The following is a 23,380-nucleotide window of genomic DNA, read 5'->3' as shown; positions in this document are numbered from 1 at the left end:
AGCAAAAGTGTTGGCTGTCTCTACAAAGTAGCTAATCTTGTACCTGTGTGGCTAAGACTGCAGATTTATTAAGCACTTATATACTCTAAGTTAACCTACTGTGTTCTAGTATGGGGAACCACTACTTCTACTAACTATCAGAAACTACTAATACTTCAGAAGAGAGCCCTGCGGTACATCCATGCTTACTATGGCAGACCAAAAGATTTGTCCGCGTTGCCGTTATTTTGCAGGCATGATCTGCTTAAAGCGAATCAGGTCTACCCTTTTCATCTGCTGCAATATATCAAAAATAGTAAATTACACATACAAAACTATCCTATGTCTAGTGACGCATACTATTTTCGTACACAAATCCACCAGGTTCCTAAAACACGTACTAACTATGGCAAACAAAAATTAAATATTCAGGTAATTTCAACTCTTAATAAGGTGTCAACAAATGTTAATTTTGGTGTCTCTTTGAGCGTACTTAAAAAACAAATAAAAATATTTAAGTGATTCTGACTTGTGTTTTGTATAGCGCCACTTTATTGATGTCTGCTTGTTATTTGCTTCTTTGTGATAACTGTACGTTCATCTGAGATTCTGTTTACATTGTTACATTTTCAGTTATGCGTTATGTGATGTCAAACTGCACAGGGGAGCCGAGGCCTTCGTCAGGCCTTCCAGCCTTTAGCCCCGGCTTCCTCCTCCTTTGTAAGAAGGGAAAAAAATAAACTTCACTTCAATAAAGCTTTGAGGGATGTTGACACACACCAGCTAAATTGCGCAAGGCAGTTATGTATTGGACCACGAATAACATGCGAAGTCAGCTGCGTCCGAGTTTTAAAATGCTTATTCTTTATATTGGATTCCAGGAACGGGCAGTAATTAGCTTACATCGAAATGATCCCGGCCACGGCTGGCCGGGATCCAACCTCGATCTCAGCAGTGCAACGCCATCGCCTACCGCGGCGAGTGCCGGTGCTTCGCTGTTGCGTGCTTCGCGGGGAAGTAAACGGGCATTGAAGAACCGATGGCAGCAGTGGCGGAACACCGAAAATGCTACGTGAGCCACACTTAATCATTTCGATAATGCCGGCTGTAAAGACGGCGCTAGGTGTGTCGTTCTCGTAATACTCTCGTAACACATAGCTATGCTGCTTGTTATCCACTCTAGATTTCGTGTTTGTAATCCAATAATTTATATCTGAAAAAGTTCATGAAGCTTCCAATGCATGCATACGTACCTTAGTAGTAGCGGCGGCAAGTTTGGTGGTCCTTACACGTACTTCCGAGTTTGCCTTGGGACTTGACTGCTCGATCCAGGCTGCAGATACTGCCGGTAACGTTTCGGCGGTATTTGCGACATTTCATTCAGCACTATATTTCGGTCTAGCTGCCGAACGTGCCTCAGTCACGGAGCAGAACACGGAACAGTAGTCGTTTTTTGTTCGTTAAAAATGCGAATCGTGCGAATTGCGCCACACGAGGATAGATGCACGGATAGATGGATGGATGATAGTTTCCCACATGGAGGAACGAAAGAACAGACTAGCAGGAAAGCTTGTGCTTTTGTTGTCGCCTGATAAGGTAGGGTTTTCTGTCCGAGTTTTCCAAAATATTTAAACTATATAATGTTTAACCTCGTGTGTAGCAGATGAACGAAAGCCTTAAAATAAACGTAGGCTTTATTATCGATGTAAATATATTTGCTACAAACGGAATTTATTTTCTAGTTGCACTGAAAACATTTTACTGGCTTCCTACAAAAAAAGGGATCCCTGCATGGATACATGAATATGAATACAAAATTTCACTAATACTTTCTGCGTAATCTGCGCACGCTACGCATCGGCCTATGCTTTAAGGTGGCGGTCCCACTCCGGCGGCACGAGCCCCCCGTTTTAGTACTTTTGGAGCAACCGTGGTGGTTCTTCTACTTGGGATATAAATTTGTCGTATATACCACAAAAAAAGCTTAATTCTTGTAGATTCCAACTATATACGATGTAAAGAAAATGATTATAGTGATTTAAAAATAAATGTTCATGAACAAGCATGAGATACATGGTTTTTGCGAACTGTGTCTCAGTTGTGACCATATTTAGAAGAAACTACCGCACTTTCTGCATTGCGGCTTGCTGTGTAGCTTTAGGACATATTTATCTATTTCTTAGACGCAGCAAAATAATGTAGAATTTTTTATTTTTGGGTAATTTGCTTTTGAAGATTGCGAAATATCGCAAACTTCTGTTGTAAACAGCCCGGCAACTACACGCTCAAGGAAGCAAAATTTTGGATAAATTAGAGTTCAAGAAATTTCCATTTAGGACGCAAAATTCATTTATGTACCTTTATTAACTTTCTTAATAATTCGACCGAAATTAAGCAATATTTAGAATTCTGGTCCTACTTTTGCCCATTTTTGCGGGAAGGTATTAAAGCTACTAAGCTGCGATTTAAAACTAATAAAGGTACATGAATAAAATTTAGCGTCCTAAGTAGAAATTCCTTAAACTCTAATTTATCCAAAATTTAGCTTTCTTGAGCGTGTACTTGCCGGGCTGTTTACAACAGAAGTTTGCGATATTTCGCAATCTTCAAAAGCAAATTATCCAAAAAGTAAACATTCCACATTATTTTGCTGCGTCTAAGAAATATATAAATATGTGAATATATTGAATTAGTCCTATGTCAGCCGCATCCCTCGTTTCATAATAAATCTGCATGCTGGCGGGCCAGTTGCACGGAGGAAGGAAAAGGCTTTATGACAATGCAGGGCACACTTGCAAACACGAAAAAAAATAATAAAAATGCTCAGAGAGACGGACTGGATGAGGCAAACTCCGGCGCCCGTGTTGCCTTTTTTGTTACTCGTGCCTTTCAGTGACATGAATCATACCAACTCGCTCGACTTTATTTCAGTGGAAAAAAAAAGCTTTTCTCGTGGCTTGAATGGAGGTCGTGTAGGGTGCCACCAAGCTCGCACAAGAACACACTATATAAAATAATTTGCATCTCTTTGTAATGTGTAATCTTTCTAATTCCAGCTAGCCCAACATTGTACCTTACTGCAACACTCTGCCTGTTCGGCATCTCCGATTTAGAGAACTAAATTGGCTAAATCCACCGTATAAATGTAAAATATAAAGTGGTATATGACATACAGTGGTGTACGATTACTGCTTTTAAAATAATGCGCTTTTTGGTGTTTTCGGTTTCGTTGCTACAGATGAACAACCACTGGGGGCGCGATTGTAATGATACGGATTTCATCACTCCCCTGCTGAAGTCGTATCCACAGCTCCACGTTGTGTGTTTTTTCCTTCTTCCGTACGTGTTGGCCTGCGCATTGTCCGAATTTGTCCGAATTGCCCTGCTAAGCACGTGCTTCTATAAAACCAAAATCGTCGCGATCTGGTAGTGTGCTTCTGCAGACAGAATGCTGGTTCTTGTTCAGTACAAGGTAGACTCGACAACGGAGGTTGTTCAACCCAGTGCGATTAGAGGATTTCATCCGACAAGCTTTGCCGATTTGGACGGCATGAAATACTATGAAGTATGGGGGCACGGCGACGACAGTGTCTCCGGTGGCTATTATGAAGCTAAGGTGCTCCACATGACAGGTAAGCTGCTGCACAAACCTTACGGTGTCGGTGTATAGTGATATTGGGTCGCCGAGAAAGTTAAATAAAAGAAAACATAGAGTCCAATTGGGGTTTTCAGTGGCACCCAATTTCGCAATTGGACATCACTGCAGGTCCAAGTTCTTGCAATTAGACATCATGGTTTAAAATGCCAATTTTAAGTCATTGGATAAGCAATCGCGTGATACAACAAAATTTGATAATCGTAAAAAACAATTACAATGCGAGCCTTCAAATTTAGAGAGAAGCATTTAGCTATTTTGTGAAGTTAAAAGTCTACCTTGAAACTTTACCAATTTCTTTGAACCACTGGCATAACTCGGTCAACAGAATTTGCTTAGATATATAGCACCTGACATAGTGGATATATCATTGAAGAGAATTTTTATTGGGTGTTCGTGCATGACTAAGCTTCTTGAATGGAGTTCTAAGGCTTTTTTTTCCGTATTGATCCCAACGAGTCCAGGTAGAGATTAATTTGTTGACCCAATAAATACAATTGTGTTAAAAAAACTAAACAGGGGGCCAATTTCAAATCATAATAGTTAATGTTTGACTTGGAAAAATGGTGCAAATGTCTGTGCACGGGCACTGAGAGTGCGAATGTTGATGCAGTGCTCCGAGAGCAACTGTTGTGATTTACAGAAATACATTTACAATCTTGGTGCTTCCACTAAAGTGAAAAAAAACCCAATAGCTTGGTTGAGAGAAGTTGACACCTCGCATAATTTGGTGGACTGTGGGCGTGGTTCTTTAACCACGAGCCCGAATTGACCGACTGGACTCTCTTCAAGCACCAGCTTCGTGAAGTGTTCGGCACACCGGCTGTTCGGTCCACTCTAGCCAAGAAAAGCCTCGATGCTCGCAAACAACACCTGGGCGAGTCGTACACCTCCTACATCGAGGACGTCCTTGCACTCTGCCGACGTGTGAATTCTTCAATGTCGGAGTCGGACAGGGTACGCCACATTCTCAAAGGCATTGGAACTCTTGCCTTCAATGCGCTCGCCACTAAGAATCTGGCTACCGTCGCTGACGTCGTAATCACTTGTCAGCGCCTCGATGAGCTCGAGTCTGTCCGCCTACAGCCCGACATTGACGATGCCCATTCTACGGGGGACCAGGACCTACGTACACTGATACGCACGCTCATACGCGAAGAGTTACAATCGATGGGGTTATCCTCACCTTCGACGTATCCCAGCCAACCTTTTGGTGCGTCATTGCGTGACGTTATCAGGGAAGAACTGGCGTCCTTGACCTGCGCTGTGCCAGCACAAGCTCCTGTCCCTCAAGCATTACCAACTACCGCACGACCGACATACGCGCAAGTTGCTGCCAAGCCTGTCGGCCACGTCACTTCTCCGTTGCCGCTACCAACTTACGCGTCGGTTGCTACTGCGCCCACGGTTCACTTCCCGTCATCACCGCCAGAGCCTTCATCGGCCCATCTGACCTTCCTGTCACACGGTAGACCGACCACCCCCTACTACCCCCCTTGGCGTCCGTCTCGTCCTACGTGCTATTATTGTGGCTATCGCGGCCACATATCACGCTTTTGCCGCAAGCGCCAGCAAGACGAGCGTCGGGGCTACGATATGTGTGAGCGCGATTTTTACAGTGGGGCCTCTTACCAAGGGCGGCGTTACTCTTCACCTTCGCAGCTCTCTCAATCTCCGCCTGCATCACCTGATGCACGAGGCGCTTACCGTTCGGCCAGACGCCGTTCTCCATCACCCTACCGCCGCTCATCGTCACCACTTAGGCCTGCCTCCCTTACCTCTACCGTTCGCGCGGAAAACTACGCGATGCAGTTTCCGGAGGAAAAACTGCATACACACACGACTGAAATTCCTCCAGCGCGCCCATCCAATATGATTCGTGTGTACGTTGAAGGGGTGCCCGTGGATGCTTTAGTGGATACTGGTGCGGCTTTGTCGGTTATGAATGTTCATTTGTGTTCCCGTCTGAAGAAAGTTATGACGTCTTACGATGGTCCCACGCTGGTTGCAGCCGAAGGGAACGCTATTCGACCTGCTGCCTTCTGTACTGCGCGTGTACTTATCGATGACATTCTCCATCACATACAGTTTGCTGTGCTCTACCCGTGCTCTCACCAGCTGATTTTGGGATGGGATTTGCTATCTTCTGCCTCTGCTGCTATTTGTTGTGGGCAGCGTGTGATACACCTTACCGACACCGAACACTTGCTTGGCGAAGAAACCCACACGCCACTTCACCTGACCGCTGCGGAAGATACGGAACTATTCCCAGGACAAATCCAACTAGTTACTCTCCTATCCGACAACATTGACCATGGTGACGTCTTGGTGTTCCCTTCTTCACGTTGCCTTACTAAAGGCATAACATTTACATCAGGAGTTGCTCGATTCCACAATGGATCTGCACTGGTCACTGCCACGAACGCAACTCCTGAAAAAATTCTCCTTCCGCAAGGCACAACCGTTGCATCCGTCGCCGATCTGGAGCCTGTCTGCGTCTTGCCACTTACACCAGTCTCTTCTGGGGACCCATCTTCTGGTGATTCTACTTCGGCCGCCGCCCTTACAGCAGTCATCAGCACTGACTTGAAACCCGCGCAGACGCAACAGCTGCTGGCTTTGTTGCAAAAGCACGCCAATTCTTTCGACGTGTATTCGTCAACGTTGGGCCAAACAACCGTTGCAGAGCACCGCATTCTGACAGACAAAACATCTATCGTACGGCGCCGCCCATACCGTGTGTCTCTAGCCGAGCGGAAAATCATCGAAGACAACGTCGCAGACATGCTGGAACGCAAGGTAATTCGCCCCTCGGCTAGTTCTTGGTCGTCTCCTGTTGTCTTGGTCCGCAAAAAAGATGGCTCCGTGCGTTTTGCGTCGATTACCGGGCGCTCAACTAGATAACTCGAAAAGACGTCTACCCTATGCCGCGCGTTGATGACGCCCTTGATTCCCTCCAAGGTGCGGAATACTTTTCCAGCCTGGATCTGCGTTCCGGCTATTGGCAAATCCCCATGCACGAAGACGATAAAGAAAAAACGGCGTTCGCAACCCCCGATGGACTGTACGAGTTCAACGTAATGCCTTTCGGGCTCTGCAACGCGCCTGCGACTTTTGAGCGCATGATTGACACCGTGTTGCGTGGCCTGAAGTGGAAGACCTGCCTGTGTTATCTGGACGACATTGTCATTTTTTCATCCACATTTAATCAGCACCTACAACGCTTGGATGAAGTTTTGACGTGCCTCGCCCGCGCTGGTCTTCAGCTGAACACCAAGAAATGCCGTTTCGCATGCAAAGCCATTAAGATCCTGGGTCATGTCGTGAGCAGGCATGGCATTCAGCCGGACCCTGATAAGACTGCTGCAGTTCTTCGCTTTCCTCGTCCTGACAGACCCTAAGACTTGCGCAGTTTCCTTGGCCTCGCCTCTTATTTCCGTCGCTTTATCCAGAACTTTGCCTCCATCGCAGCTCCATTACACAAGCTACTAGCTTCCGGTGTACCCTTTCTGTGGTCCCAGGAATGCGAATTGGCGTTTGCACGCTTGAAGGACGCCCTCACCTCTGCTCCTGTGCTTTGCCATTTTGATGAGGCCGCACCGACTCTCCTACACACAGACGCTAGCGGCCGCGGTATAGGTGCTGTTCTTCTGCAACGCGACAACTCTTCGCAAGAGAGAGTCATTGCATACGCCAGCCGTGTACTCAGCGCTACCGAAAAGAACTATACGATCACTGAGCAAGAGTGCCTGGCTATTGTTTGGTCGATACAGAAGTTTCGCCCTTATCTCCACGGCCGCCATTTCACCATCGTTACGGACCACCACGCTTTATGCTGGCTTTCCACGCTCAAGAACTTGTCTGGACGCCTGGGTCGCTGGATTTTACGCCTCCAAGAGTATGATTTCGAAATCATATACAAGTCCGGGAAGAAACACCAAGACGCCGACGCTCTTTCTCGCTGCCCGCTTCCTACGGCCCCGCTCGACGCCTCTGCAATCGCTTCGCACGTCACCAGTTCGACCGACACCGCTATGGTTTCCTCCCTGGCCTCTATGTACCAACTGCCTTTCGACGATGATCAGCCACTCGCCTCTCGTCAGCTGGCTGACCCGTACTGTAAACGCTTCATTGATCACCTCTCTGGGGCTTCTCGTCCACCTAATGCGCGCCTCCGTCGCCAGCTCGCGCACTTTAAGCTGGACGATGGCGTGCTGTATCGCCGTATTTACCATCCTGACGGGCAACGCTGGGTGCCAGTTCTACCACGCTCTCTCCGACTTCGTGTCCTCAACGCCTTTCACGATGATTTGACAGCTGGCCACCTTGGGTTCCATAAAACCTATGACCGCATTCGAAGTCGTTTCTGTTGGCCTGGCCTTTCTGCTAGCGTCGCCAGATACGTCGGTTCCTGCTCTCCCTGCCAGCGTCGCAAGCTCCCAACATCTGCTCCTTTCGGCCAATTACAGCCGCTTCCGTGCCCTGCAGCCCCGTTCGAGGTTGTTGGGATCGACCTTTACGGGCCCCTTCCGGTCACTACTGCTGGCAATCGATGGATAGTGACTGCCGTCGACCATCTGACGCGCTACGCTGAGACAGCTTCTGTGCTTACTGGCTCTGCTTCGGAGGTTGCTCACTTCGTTCTTGAAGCCATTATTCTACGCCATGGTGCTCCTCGTGTACTGCTCAGTGACCGTGGAAAGGCGTTCCTTTCCCAACTGCTAAACGAAGTTCTTCAAGCCTCCGGCACAGCCCACAAGACAGCTTCTAGCTATCACCCCCAGACTAACGGCCTGACCGAGCGGTTTCATCGCACCCTTGCCGACATGATCGCCGCTTATATTCAACCAGACCACAAAAACTGGGATGTTCTTTTACCATTCGTCACTTTCGCCTATAACACGGCCGTGCAGCGCACAACTGGCTACTCGCCATTTTACCTCGTTTATGGACGCTCCCCTACTTTCTTTCTGGACGTTTCATTCTTCAACTCCAAGGCTAATACATCTCTATCATCGTGCGAAGAGTACAGTTCCCGACTCGACCACTGTCGCCAGCTTGCTCGCCTGAACACAGAGGCCAGACAACAAGACCGGAAAAATATTTACGACGAATGCCATCGCGTTGTATCTTTTCGACCTGGTGACGAGGTCCTGCTCCTGACTCCTGTTCGCACCCCTGGTTTATGCGAAAAATTCCAGCCACGGTTTATCGGGCCGTACATAGTCCTTGGACAGACTTCGCCTGTCAACTATCGCGTTACTCCTCTTGACGCCCCCAAGACCGCCGTTGCCGCAATACCGAGGTTGTCCACGTCTCCCGCATGAAGCCCTTCACGCGGCGTGCCTCGACACCTTGACGGCCGGCCAGGATGGCCGCTTTCACGTCGGGGGGAAATTAGTGTGGGCGTTTATTACGCACATCTTCCTCATCTGTATGTTATCATCATCATTCTCGCACTTTTACCTATCCTCCTCTTCGCCTGTATGTGTTCATCATCATCGCCTGTGTGCTGCGCTGGTTCGCTGACGAGCTCCCGGGCCTAATAAACGTCGTTCCAACCGAGACGTCACAGGACATTTATTTAAAGTTGGTATAGCATTACACCAATCTGTCTTGCACACATGCTCAATTCTAGTCATGTTAATTTTCTCGTGGGTAGTTTTTGCTGGTAAAAATTTAATTGCCTGCAAATCTTGCCATTGTATATAATTACAATGCTTGTCAATAGTTCTTGTCAAGGTCAGACATAACAAGACTAGTGAAAACTTAAGTGCACGTTTTATTGTAATGTTACATTTGTGTTGTAAGATGCTAAAAAGAAAAACAGTTGTAACCTATACTGTCAGTGTTGTGTATGCGTTGCGAAACATTATTTCATGCCTGCTCAAATGCCACTGCTTTCTGGTGCCGTGCAGAAACGTTGGAGGAAATGGAAATGTTCCAAAGCAAGAGGCCCAGTAAAACAATGAACCTCAATGAAACGAAAGGGAAGAAGAGGACGAAAGGGAAGGTATGATTACTCAATACTTTCTTCTCTTTGGCACTTATGTATTAGACTACACTATGACACGTACTGCTTGATCTGCTCGATGAAAGCACATAAGTTCTGCCAATTGAGTCTGTGCATTGAACACATTTGACCATCATGACATGCCAACTTTCAGTGCACGTCTAATGCAATGTGTAATTTATTGTACAGAAAAGCATGGTTGAGAGAGTGAAGTGTAGAAGCAAAGCTACGATAACTCGTCATTTGAGCAAAGCCCTTTTGTTTGCTTATATCTTAGAGAATCCTTTGGTGAAATACTGTTGGCATGTGTCAATTTTTCTTATTTTGCATTTGCTGCTCCACTATGTTCTGGGAACAGTATGAATGCTAGCTTTGAAATGTTATTATTAACAGCGCTGTTTAAGCCAGCCGTAATTTGTCGTTTGTGGTTCGTGTTTTGTGGCTCTCAAGAAACTATCAAAGAAATAAAAGAAATTAAACTTTCTTGCTGAGGCGGGATTCGAACCCGCGGTCCCAAGGCAAGCGTCGTAACCACTAGGCTATACAGCCACGCTTGTAGGACGTGCATTTATGCGAACCTATGATTGCGTTCGAGCAACGTCGTCTTCGTCCACAGTTGGCGCGTTCGCACGCTCGTGCTCTGCGAGGTGAAGAGGTTTTGCGCGCCATGCTCAGGAGAGAGATAAAGAAAATGAGAGTGAGAGGAAGAGACGCATTTACGGAGCAGGTCAGCTGGAACGCTTTGTGGGCATTTCAAAGCGTTGGAACGCGGTGTCAGTGTTGGAACGGGGTGTCAGTGCTGCAAGCTGCGCTATGCAATGCGCAGTGACGGCCGTAAGTCCGAGATGCACGAAAAGAAATTATCATCATGAGTAATAGATGAAAAGTTTGCGCGCATTCCGGAAATTGCTGGGCTACAATCGCCCAGCTTCGCTGTTTAGAGCGTTGCGCAGCCGAGTGCAAGATTATGCATTTTTTTTCAAACATTTACCTTCAAATTGAAAAGCTCAGTGTGATGTTAGAAATTAGTAAAAAAGAAAACAAAGAGCCATTTTACGTGCTTTCAATATTGATAAAAATATGTGAGCTCTAAACTGCAATATTGCGAAGCGTTTAAGGCCTATTAAGGTTCTCTCTATCCAATGGCTATCTGGAATCACACTGTCACAAGTGGAAGTTTAGACATCATTGTAAATTTAGACTTGTTGAGTTCCAAAGGCTTACTTTCTATGTGTGACATATTTCTGTGAAAGGCAGTAAGCTTTGCATTAGTGCACCACCACAGCAATCTTTTTTTAATTACTACTGCAGGCTGCACCATCAACAAAGCAGCTTCGCCTCGATACGCAAGGTGCGATTGAGGCAGCCCTCGCTGCCCATATTGAGCAGGAGAGCCCGTCCAGCTGCATGTGTTGCAGCGATGGCTGCGACATACGGGCTGAGCTCGAAAAAACAAAAGCAGAAAATGCTGACTTCAAAAAGGAGCTGCATGAACAGAACGCAAGCTTCCTCAAGAAAATTGAGAAGTTGAAGGCCAAATTAACTGAAGCTCGGCAGCTTAATTCGGTGCTTCAAAATAGAGTTGCGTCCAAGATTTTTGAGAGTGGTGAGTGACCTTTACATGTTCTTATGATTGTTATTTACTTATAAAATTCCAGAAGCACCCATCTAACAATGAATGTAAACGTTAATGCCAATAGCAATGAAGCAGTGCAGCGACACGCTTTATTGCCACCGCTGAAACGCCTGATGTTTGAGGCATGTATACAGCTTGGCTCCTTTTTTGTGCTTTCCATCTTACAGTGCCAACATGAAGTCCGCACGTGGTGCTTGTGTGAATTCAGACAAAATTTTTCAATATATTTGTCGCGAGTTTGATTCTGCCGAACCCCAGATAAGTTTTAAGTAATTCTTTTTGGCATTGGAAAAAGGCACAAACCCAGTGATCGAAGTTGTTGTCAAAGAGGTTCATTAAAGTTTAGCACATACCCAGTTCCACATACCCATTGACCCAAGGTAAAGTGAAAGAGATTGATTGAACAGCGGCGTCTACACAGTAGCACATACCCAGTAATCCAAGTTGGCATAAACAGGTTAATGAAGAGCAGCACACACACATTCTCAAATATACAGCGACCCAAGTTGGTCTGATTAGTCTCAAAACCTGTTTCCCCAGCACATAAGCCCAATGCGCTAATCATAAGGCAATGGACAATACAGCGACCCAAATCGGCAAGAAAACGGTGAGACACAGATAGGCAAACTATAAAGTGCATGAAATACCCCGAGAATGCTAATCACATTAATACCTTAAATAGGCAGATAAGTTTTCCTAAAGTGAAAGTTGAGCAAAGATTAAGTCTTTCATAGCTTGCTAGTATCAATTATTTCTGCATCAATAATAGTTAGTTAGCTCACCATGGTAGCCCATGAGGAAACCATATTAGCCTGTGTGCACATGGCTAGAATAAGGTGTATTCGTTTCATCTGCATCACATAAACAGTTCACAAGGTGCTGCACCATGTCATTTGTTTCAGTGATGCGGCAATGACGTCATGTGAACCACGGTTGTTTCAAACGGTACAGGAAAGGTGCAGGACTAGTTCACATTTTTTTAACTCACCTACTGATGATGCTGACTTGTTGCAGACATGCAGGTGCGAAGCAGCAGCGCAGAAGACAACACAGCACATGAGCTTAAACGCTGTTGAAACCTTGTTTACGCGTGTCTACTGTGCTCAAGGAAATGTAGGGTGTGGTTCTGAAGCTGACCATACCTGTGACTTGTAACCTCTTAAACTTGCGTGGGTGATGCACATTAGGCTGGCAAAACATAACACCTACGCTCCTTCTCCAGGAAAGCGGCAGCGCTCCGACAGTTTATCAAAAACTTCGAAATCGCTCCGGACGTGATATGTCTGCAGGAGGTCGGAGCCAAGCCGGCCAAAATGCAGGGATACTACACCCTGAGCGATCCCCAAAATTCGAAGGTCGCCACGCTGGTGAGCAAGTCTATAAACGCTCAATTATTAACACTTCCACAAATTGAGGGAGATACTCATTCCATAGTTATCAGTGTGATGCCAAAGAAACGAAGTAAAGCACACACAATAATCACAAACTTGTACAGTCCTCCCAAAAGCAAAGGGGACGATCTACCACAAATTCTCTCGGCAACAAAATATTTAACGGGCACCAGGGATAAGGCGGTGATAGTGGGGGACTTTAACGCGCCCCATATACTATGGGGATACGCGAAAACATCGCCCAAAGGGTTCCTACTCGAGCGTACCGCCACAGCCTTGTGCTTACGGGCAATCAATCAAATTGGCAAACCGACGCGCACGGGTAACAGCGTCAGCAGAGACACGGCGCCCGACCGTGCATATACAATTAATGTCAGAGACGTACAATGGGTTTCCCTCGACAAAAACCTGGGAAGCGATCATGACATAATCAGAATAGCGCTCTCCACACCCAACATACGTAGAACAATAGGAACCACCAAGCTAACCGATTGGCCTCGTTATAGAAAACTCCAGAGGGCACAGGAGGATTCAGATACCGCCCCGACCAACATGCGGGAATGGACTAAATTCCTTCAACAAGTGCACGGGGACACCACCAAAGCCATAGAGCGCACAGCGGAGGCGCCAGTGATAGACTCTCACCTAGTCAGCTTATGGGAAGAGAGGCGGAAACTCGTGAAGAGGTGGAAAAGACAGCGCCTAAACAAACACCTAAGACAACGCATCGCTCTATTGGCAGAGCAAGCCCAAGGCCACGCCAACGAGCTAGCTAAAAACGAGTGGCCGACCTTCTGCGGAAACCTATCTGGGACACTGGGAACGACCAGTACGTGGCGAATACTCCGGAGTATGCTAGACCCAATGAGCACACGTACTGAGAATAACAAGAAGCTCCAAATTATAGCAGACAATTTCGAGGGTACAGATCAAGAACTAGTCGACGTCCTTCAGAACAAATACATAGGACCCTCACCCGCGGCGGCATCACCCTACACAGCGAGACCATACGCGGGAGAGGCCAACCCTAAATTAGACGAAGAAATAACGTACGCGGAAGTGTACGAAGCGGCGCAAGCCGCAGTTAAAAACTCGGCACCGGGCCCAGACACAATCACAAATTCAATGATTCGAAACATGGATTCGGTGGCCCTATCGAAAATAACAAAGGTTTTCAATAGCGAGTACTGGGCCAAGGGACATTTGCCCCAAGAATGGAAATTGGCTAAAATAATCATGATCCCCAAACCGAAAAAGAATCCCTCGATCGATACCCTCCGGCCGGTATCGCTCACGTCCTGCCTCGGTAAGCTCTATGAGAGGGTGATCCACAGCAGACTACAGCGATACCTGGAAGAGCGGAGCTGGTTCCCAGATTCCATGATAGGATTTCGCACAGGTTTATCGTGTCAAGACGCGTTCCTCCTACTAAGGGACGAGATTCTAACCAATATTCCGTACGGTGACGAGAGACTAGTCCTAGCACTAGACCTCAAAAGAGCCTTCGACAATGTCTCTCACGGCGCAATACTCGAGGAACTCGAACGCTCGGGTTGTGGTGAGCTCACCTACAATTACATAAGGGCATTTCTTTCCAACCGCGAGGCCAGCATCAGTATTGGCCAAATCACATCGCAGATATTTAAAATGCCGAGCAAAGGAACCCCTCAAGGAGCGATAATATCTCCTCTGCTCTTCAACATGGCGATGTGTCGCCTCGCGCGCGATCTCGATCGGATACCCGACCTAGGTTACACGCTTTACGCTGACGATATCACGCTGTGGGCGAGCAGAGGTTCCCTAGGGGAAAAAGAATACACGCTCCAAACCGCGGTATTAGCGGTGGAGAAATTTTCCCGAACGAGCGGGCTGAAGTGCGCGCCCGAAAAATCCGAGGTCATCCGGATACACGCGAAAGGCTACAAATCCAGAGGGTCGATTAACATTGTGGTTGAGGGCCAAATGGTCCGAGAGGTACCTACGATGCGAGTCCTGGGTTTGTGGCTTCAGAGCGACGGGAGAGCAGCACAGACGCTCAAAACCATCCAATCCGCAACCCACAACATAGCCCAAATGATACGTCGAGTGACGTATAGAAAGGCGGGAATGCGAGAAATCGATACCCTAAGGCTCGTACAGGCCTTAGTGATTAGTCGAATCACATATGGCTTGCCCTACCAAATCCTGAACAGGGAAGAGGAGAGGCAGGCCAACACGATAATTCGAACAGCTTTCAAGGCGGCTCTGGGCCTGCCTAAATCTACCTCCACGGAGCGCATGCTAGCTTTGGGAGTACACAATACTTTCGACGAACTGAGGCAGGCCACTCTGATGCGACAGAGGGAGCGCCTCAGCTTCACAAAAACTGGTAGGGCAATATTGGCACGACTTAATATCCCAGCATACCCGATTTATCTCACCGAAGAGGCCGTACCTCTCCCTCCTTCGGTGAGATCCAAAATTACAGTAGCTCCAATTCCCAAGAATATGCATCCCGAGTACAACAAGGAAAGGCGCAAAGCACGCGCACAACATATTCAATCGATGTACTCCAATAACGCTAGGTACAATACGTACTACATGGACGCAGCTGCGTATGCAGAGGCTACCGGGCAGCGCTACCAAAGGAGGTACGCCCTGGCAGTCGTGAACGCGATCAGCCAGCAGCAAATTACCGCGTCGACCACGGCGGGCTCCCCCACCTCAGCCGAAATGTTAGCAGTGGCGATCGCGCTCGCTCACGCGGAGCGTTCGGAAAGGGACTCAGTCGTGGCCACTGACTCCCGGGAGACATGTTGCATGCTTTTTAAGGGGCACGTGACTGCGGCTAGCCTCGCGATAATCCCCTAATCGTTCAACCACCGCCATCGCCTACTCTGGTGCCCGGGACATTCGGGGGTACAGGGGAACGAACAGGCTAACGCTTTAGCTCGAGCGTCTACTAACCGAGCGATGGCGTCCTCTTCGAACCCCAACCCCTCACACTATCCCTCACAAAATCCCATCAATTTAAATGTAAAAGACATCCTTGCTCATCAGCGCGGAGTCCGCAGAACATACCCGCCGCCTCACCCACAACTTAGCGGGGAAGAGGCCGCCGATTGGCGCAAAATACAGACCGGGGTATTCCCCCATCTAAAACTGCTAAATGCCATCTATCCCACCCGCTATAGGGCCACATGCCCTTGGTGCGGTGGCATACCTACACTAATACATGTGACCTGGGAGTGTAGTAAGCACCCTCATAGGCCCACTAATAATATCTCAATGGAGCAGTGGGAGGCACAGCTCGCCCGTTCCGACTTGGCAGGACAAAATTCCTTAATTAGCCAGGTCAGGCAGGCGGCAGAGGCCAGTGGGGCCCTGGACTGAGGGGCTCCGACCACCGCTATACTTAAAATATTTTCCAGCCAAATAAAGTTTCTATATATATACACTGCTAGAGTTGAGCTGTGCCATTTCTGAGCTGCTCGTGCCACACTGTGAACTGGTTCAGTGTGTGCAGGTGAATGAAACAAACCTATAGTGGTCATGGGGAATTCCACAGGTGGATTCAAAGCAGTTGACCTAATCTTCAAGTGAGCACCCCTTTCTGGCGTAGAGCTGTGACTCCTAATAGACGATTGGAATGCAACCCACGCTGTTGAAGCATAGTGAGAGTTACCCAGGATACCCTGTGTGTGGTCACCGGCTTCCACTGTTTGCTGCCAGCAAAGGAATCCTGCTCTAGTACACGCTAGTCCTGTTGAATGTCCACTCATAAGTGGTGGCTTCATCATTGCTCTCTGTGTCCGATTCTTTGCACAAGCGAGAGTGCTCACTATCGAACAGCAAAAACAATGCTGCATGCATTGGCAATTTTATGGCATTTGCCATTACCACGAAAGCCACAACTATCTTGTGCCATTAGGCGCAGTGAGAATTAAATGACTGAAAAAGCATGCGTGAAGGCAATACGTCATGCGGAGTTGCGTTTCATTCCGTCAGTTCTTGTGGAGCAGCTTCGAGTGGTCTACAATGTTGTCGCTGTGCGAAATGTGCTCCCATTCTCACTGGAAGACGTGACTCGTGCCAGCACTTTGTCATTGGAACAGTTGCTCCAAAGAGGGCAGCAAAAGTTGCATTCACTTTATCATTGGAATTCATAATTACTAATGTTGAAAATTGGGCTAGGTGGTTCTGTGCTTTGGAGGTATGTCTTCGGTTTATGCCTCGCATACTCATTTAGAATAGTGCCTTTATGTGTGCTGTAGCACCAGCTCGTGGGGCGAAGTGCGAAAGGAAATGGCAGGCATAAAGCTAGGACAGCATCACTCAGGCAGCATTGTTTTCAAGCACTTATCACCAGTGTTTGTTTTGCACCGTCCCTATTTCCATACAATGGCATCGGTTATATTGAGCTATGTGCAATAGCCTAACTTTGAACTCTAATGCAAGCGATCAGATTTGTTTGTAAACGAGCAAGCATACCGAGAGTCTGAACTTGAAATATATTTGAATGGACTCTACTGCCACGAATTTTCCATAAAAGCATGATAAATAAATCTGTATGTTCAAGAGTTACTAGATAAAAGTTATTCTACAATGAGGTGAATAGGAAAGAAATGGCATTAAGTCAGCTCTTTTTCCTGCACTCTGCCTCTATGTTTACAAATGTACAGCTTATCTATGTTCACTAACATGCCTGATGAGTTAGACTTATAGTGTTTTAATAATGATTTCAGAGACCAAGATGATTTACGCGAGGTCACTGGATGTGGTGGTGGGGGCAGAAGTTCCTGTACCCTCACAGAGATCAGGGCTGGAAGCAAAAGGCAAGCTACATATATGGTTCATTTTCCAAGTTCAGTGTTTGTATTCATCTTACTACTATTGCAGCAAATGTTTTTTTTACTTCATTAGCAAAAACCAGGCACCTGCATTTAATGTCTACAGTTAAATTTTGACCATTAGATATATTGGCAAAAATGATGCATGTTGTTCAATTCTGGGATGAAAACATTGCAGACATTTTAAATAAACTTTATATTGTCCCCGCAGGGGCGTCTGCGTCAGCAGGCGTTTGGTGTGTTGCGACACCACGGACCCGAGCACACGAGGGTTGGACCCTCCCGCGTGTAGCCGTGCGCGGCTTAGCCGTGTCTGGGGAAAGGGGGATCCTGGGGGTTGAGCCAATGCCGGGTGATTGGACCTTTAAGGCCCCCTGGCGGAGGCAACACACCTCTTCGGCCTCTGCTTCACATAGACGGCACCTCCAGACTGACCCTCCTGGAGGAAATCGGCAGTCGCCTTTTCCTGTCCCCCTCTTCAATCTTTTGTCTTTTTCTCTCACTTTTCCATCTGTCCTGTCTCCTACTCACTTCTTCTCACTTCCAAATTTCCGGGCGGCAAGGGTTAACCGTGTGTAACGTATCCAGTCTTGGGTATGTACATTAGGTTATAGTGGCGGTGCATAGCTGGCGTCTGCAGGTTTCGCGTAACTTGTAGCGTCCCCTTGTTGGGCTCGGTGGTGGGTGGCTACCACCGCCGCCGAACTTTGAAACCATGTTATGGCAGAAGCGTTCCCCCGACTTTCAGATCGGCCTCTGAAAAGAGGTCGCACCGATGCAATTTTTCAATTTACCCTCCGAACCGACCTAGACACTTTCCCTAAGTACCATGTCCTTCATAGTGAAGGCAACACAAGCGTAAGAAAACTCTCACCCTTCCTTGTATCGAAATGCCTCGTAAACACGATTGGACCTGACTACAAAGCCACGAAGATGGCTAGCGGAGACCTCCTCCTCGAACTGAAAAAGAAAGACCAAGTTGAAAAGCTCGCCCAACTCACCAGTATCGGTGACATTAATGTAGCAATCTCCCCACATCGCTCCCTAAATACAAGCAGAGGAGTAATATCAGAAGAAGATTTCCTGAATCTCAGTGATGAAGAGCTGCTTGAAGGTTTCCAAGAGCAAAATGTTATTAAAGTACAGCGAATTACACTTCGGCGAAACGACCAACAGATCCCCACGAAACACGTAATACTAACATTTGGAACCAGTACTGTGCCCACTTCACTCGACGCAGGATACTTGAAAATCAACGTCCGACCATACATACCAAACCCGAGGCGGTGCTTCAAGTGCCAGAGGTTCGGTCATGCATCACAATCATGCAGAGGTAAAGAAACATGCGCGAAGTGTAGTGCCAACGACCATCCTTCGGACAATTGCAACGCTCCAGCACTTTGTGTCAATTGCAAGGGAGACCATCCAGCTTACTCACGGAGCTGCCCTTGCTGGAAAAAAGAAAAAGAGATCATCGCAATCACAGTAAAAGAAAAAATCTCATTTTACGAAGCGAGGAAAAGGCTAGGGCACTTACCTCAAGTTAGCTCTGCCAGTGCGGCGCGGCAGGGGGCAGCGCCACACCGGTTTCAGGAGTCTACAGGGTCGACGCACAGTGTGCCCGTAGAAACTCCATCCGCCCCCTTGATGGCTGCAGCCAGTGCTGCGCCATCATCATCGAAGACGGGCCTGCAGACCACAGTGTCGCAAGGCCCAAAGCTGAACCGGATTTCACGGCCCGAGACGCGCGTTTCGGCGCCTGGCTCCCGATCATCCAGCGCCTCGGAGAAGGCGATGGAGGTCGACGCGAAAACCCCGGCGCCATTGACGCCAAAAGATCCGCGCTCTCTGGAGCGAACCAAGAAGGAAAAACTTCTTGTAACTGCGCCGAGAAAGGGACCGGTAACCTGAGTGGTTACCGCTCTCGCAAATAGCACATCCCTTTTAACACATGTCACCTACAACTTTTGAATCCATATACATCAGTTAATATTTTCAATACCATCAGTATGGCTTTTATCATACATTGGAATTGTAGAGGCCTGATCAACAATTTAGGTGACATTAAAGAATTAATAAACAACCTGTCACCTGTAGCATTCTGCTTACAGGAAACAAATCTAGGCCCTAAATATACACATTTCCTTAAAGGTTTTACTGTCATACGAAAGGACCGCGAACACTCCAGCCGTCTATCTGGGGGAGTCGCTATTGTTGTGCAAAGCGGCATCCCTACACGAAACGTTTTATTAAATACCCCGTACGAGGCTGTAGCCGTCACCGTTTTATCCTATAAAACTGTCACCATTTGTTCACTGTACATTCCACCACATACACATTTCACAACTCGAGACCTGGAAAATCTAACAGACCAGTTGCCGGAGCCTTTTGTTTTAGTAGGTGATTTTAATGCGCACTGTACCCTTTGGGGCAGCGATAAAAATGATCAAAGAGGGCAACTTATCGAAGATTTCGTTTTAACTAATAACATTTGTCTTTTGAACACAGGTGCGCCAACATATTTTTCACCAAGCTCCCGCAATTTTAGCTGCCTCGATTTAGCCTTTTGCTCACCGTCTGTTTTTACCGATTTTAAATGGGAAGTACTGAGTACCTCGTATGGCAGTGACCATTTCCCTGCTATAATCAAACTCACATCATCACCACCCATTATAAATTGTAAACCGCGTCGCTGGAAGGTACACCTTGCTGACTGGACACTCTTTACAGAAAATGCAAAGCTCGAACAAGTGTTTTCAAGTGAGCTAAGCGTTAACGAAATCAATGAAAGGTTCACTGCGGTTTTAATTTCAGCGGCAGAAAAGGCCATTCCCCAAACATCCAGCCTTGTACGCAAAAAACTTAACCCCTGGTGGACACCAGAGTGCACCGAAGCAAAAAAACAACAAAATCGGGCCTGGGGAATCTTGCGAAGATACCCGACCTATACAAACCTCCTACATTTCAAACAGGCCAAATCCAAAGCACGATTTATACGAAGGCAGGCGGAAAAATCATCATGGAGGAAATACATATCTTCGATAAACAGCTCTGTCACCTCTAAACAAATGTGGGAAAAGGTGAGGAAGTTTAGGGGAGATTACTCGTCGTATACAGTACCGCTCCTTACAAGTCCAGGTACACAAACAACACTACAAGAACAGGCTGACATACTTGGTGAACACTTCCACAATGTTTCCAGCTCGGACAATTATTCAAAAGAATTTTTAAAGTACAAACAGTCTGCTGAAAAACAGAAGCTGCCCACTACTGGCGCGACAAATGAATTGTACAATGCCCCCCTTACACAGCAGGAATTAAACATAGTCCTTTCTGCTGGCAAAAAAACAGCGGTAGGTCACGACCGTATTCACTACTCCATGCTGGCACATCTATCCCAAGCATCTGTAGAGGCTCTCCTTGAATTTTTCAATTTAATCTGGGGATCTGGGAGAATGCCAGAAGAGTGGAAAAAAGCAATAGTAGTCCCATTTCTCAAAGCTGGTAAATCCCCAACATCCGCAAGTAGCTACAGACCCATTGCCCTGACCAGCTGTCTGGCAAAATCATATGAAAGCATTATTAATATAAGGCTCTCGTTCATTTTAGAGTCAAGAAACTTAATAGACCCTCACCAATGCGGTTATAAAAAGGGTTGTTCAACCACTGACCATCTTGTCCGACTGGAGCATGAAATTCGATATGCATTTTTACACAAGCAACATTGTCTGGCAGTTTTCTTTGATTTAGAAAAAACCTATGATACCACGTGGAGATATGGAATTTTAAGAGACCTAGCTGACCTCGGCATCCGTGGTAAAATGCTTAACTGCCTAGCTGATTTCATTTCTAATAGAACGTTTCAGGTTCGTCTCGGCACAGTACTTTCTCGTACATTTGCACAGGAAAATGGTGTTCCACAAGGCTGTGTTCTCAGCACAACACTTTTCATTGTAAAAATGAACTCGGTTAATAAGGTTATACCGTCGTCTGTTATGCACTCTATATACGTCGACGACCTGCAAGTGGCTTGCCGTGCCTCAAATTTATCAACTTGTGAGAGGCAGCTTCAGATCACAATAAATAAACTTGCAAAATGGGCTAACAAGAATGGCTTCTGCTTCTCCACCCAGAAAACAGTTACTGTTTTATTTTCTCAGAAACGTGGGCTATACTGCGACCCAGTCCTGAAATTAAATGACGCCACACTACCGGTCAAACAACATTACAAATTTTTAGGAGTAACCTTTGACACCAAACTGAATTTCCTGACCCACATAAACACACTAAAGATTAAGACAAATAAAGCGCTGAATATCCTTAAAGTGTTGTCCCATAAGCACTGGGGTTCTGACCGAACATGTCTTTTACGTATTTACCGGTCTGTTGTGCGCAGCCTTCTAGACTACGGCTGCGTAGTTTATGGCTCAGCCAGACATTCTTACATTCGACGACTTGATCCAGTACATAACCTTGGACTACGCCTAGCAAGTGGTGCTTACAGGACATCACCTGTCCCAAGTTTATACGTTGACTGTAATGAGCCTTCCTTACAGCAGCGCAGAGCGTTACTTACTTTTTCTTATGTACTCAAAATTCAGTCATCACCGCAGCACTTATGTTACAATATCGTCACACAATGCAACTCACGCTTAAATTACACTAATAACCCGAACATGATTCGGCCACTTCTTTTACGGCACGAGGAATACTGCAAGACTTATGATATTCCTCAAGAGGTACTGCAAGCTGCTGAAAGACCACAAAGATTGCCCCCGTGGTGCGATTTCACACAGTTATGTGATTGGACACTAACACATCTAAAGAAAAAGGACACCCCACAAGAACACATAATACAAGAGTTCCGGGCTATCCAAGAAAAATACAAAAATTACACAGAATTTTACACTGATGGCTCTAAAACACAAAAACATGTGGGCGTGGGAATCGCAACGAAAAATTGGGAAACTAGTATTCGAATGCACCATTCTGCTTCAATCTTTACCGCTGAAGTTTATGCAATATGGATAGCAGTAAAAAAAATTATCACCGAGAAGCTGAAAAATGCTATAATTTATACTGATTCGTTAAGTGCACTGAGAGCTTTAAATTTAAATTCCGCCTGCGAACCCCTACTTGGTGATATCTTAAACATGGTCTTTTGTAACAAATACGGAAGAACCATACGATTCTGCTGGGTCCCAAGCCATGTTGGGATACCAGGGAATGAAGCAGCAGACAGATGTGCGTCCATGGCAGCTCTCAAAAACATAACTCGCACAACACTTCCATACAAAGACAGTATCCAAGCGATTCGTAAGGCCCTTGCGTCAAGATGGCAACAGGAATGGAACTCGTGCATAAACAACAAGTTACATGTGACTAAACCCCTGCTTGGCGAGTGGAAATCATGCAGTCACCAAGAGCGGTTCTATGAGGTAATCTTATGTCGACTTCGAATTGGGCACACACATCTAACACACAATTTTCTACTCCGAAAAGAAAACCCACCAACTTGCAAGAAGTGCCATGAACCACTTACTGTAATGCACATTATTATGACATGTCCACATACCGAAACACAGAGACGGAAACTTTTACAAAATCTAGATACCTTGCATATACCTCTACACCCCTCCTTACTACTAGGAGACGACCCGCTAGTGCCATTCACGGAGTTGTTCAACTTTTTAGACGAAACTGGTTATTTACATCAACTATAAAGTAACACAGCTTTGACTGCCCTAACATTGTTTTTGTATTGTCTTGTGACTGGCGCAGCATAGCCTTAGTCGCTTTTGCGCCATTAAACCAGGATTAACTAACTAACTTTATATTGTGCATTGCAGCTGTTTGCGCAAGGGATATAGCCTCCTG

Source organism: Dermacentor silvarum, chromosome 3, assembly GCF_013339745.2.
Source record: "Dermacentor silvarum isolate Dsil-2018 chromosome 3, BIME_Dsil_1.4, whole genome shotgun sequence".
Lineage (NCBI taxonomy): Eukaryota > Metazoa > Arthropoda > Arachnida > Ixodida > Ixodidae > Dermacentor > Dermacentor silvarum.
Note: the sequence above shows the minus strand (reverse complement) of the source record.